The sequence below is a fragment of the Passer montanus genome, unplaced genomic scaffold, assembly GCF_014805655.1.
Source record: "Passer montanus isolate IOZ18808 unplaced genomic scaffold, ASM1480565v1 scaffold555, whole genome shotgun sequence".
NCBI lineage: Eukaryota > Metazoa > Chordata > Aves > Passeriformes > Passeridae > Passer > Passer montanus.
In genome coordinates this window covers 4,243-4,949 of record NW_024370540.1, presented here as the reverse complement: position 1 = coordinate 4,949, position 707 = coordinate 4,243, and the positions used below count along the sequence as shown (strand labels likewise).

At 46.8% G+C, this 707-nt stretch overlaps 1 long non-coding RNA gene across 1 annotated transcript; it reads left to right on the top strand.

Moving 5' to 3' along the window:
• Window positions 1-284: 284 nt before the first annotated feature.
• Window positions 285-707, top strand: LOC120510146. The gene is made up of 3 exons (XR_005629426.1): window positions 285-332; window positions 434-475; window positions 570-707. It is a non-coding gene; the product is annotated as an uncharacterized LOC120510146 (long non-coding RNA).

Genomic DNA, 707 nt, shown 5'->3' with positions numbered 1-707 from the left:
GTCATTCTTCTTGCCTTCATTTTGCAGTCATTCTTCTTGCCAAGTGATTTCTCTTCCTGTTGTGTCCCCTTTGTCACGTCCTGTCCTGTGTCACGGGTGGGTGCACATATTTGTCCCGGAGCTGCTCTGCCCTGCCGCATAGCCTGGCACGTTAGGACAAATCCCGGGGACTTGAAATTTGTAGTGCGGGGTGTAGTTGGATTCTAGATGGGATTTGTAGATGGACACAAGATGTTTGGAGGTGTGAAGTTATTCTGCAGCTGATTGACTTGTGTCCTGAATTTCTTTCAGATGCAGATGGATAAAATCCATGGCAGAGCACCCCATCCCAGGTGAGTGGGTTCCCTGAGAAAGTCAGTCCCTGTTTGTCTCTGCAGGTGCAGTGTAAATGGTGACTTTGTGTTACAGCATTGTTGTTTTTCTTTATTTTTAGGAAGTAAAGCCATCTAGCAGCAGACAAGGCAAAGTGGTCAAGGTGAGCAGTGACTAGTGGACAGAAGTTGTTGTTATTGCTGAGATCTCAATTTCTGGTGCAACTCTAAGCACGCATGTTCGTTTGTGTGCTTTAGGCAATCCATTTGGAGTATACGTGACTCTGTCACACACTGGCTGATGGACTGTGATTGTTGCTCTTTGGAGTCGTGTGGAAGTATTGCAGGACTCGGTGATGAAGCCTCTGCCTTTTCGATTTAAAGGAGTCATCCGGG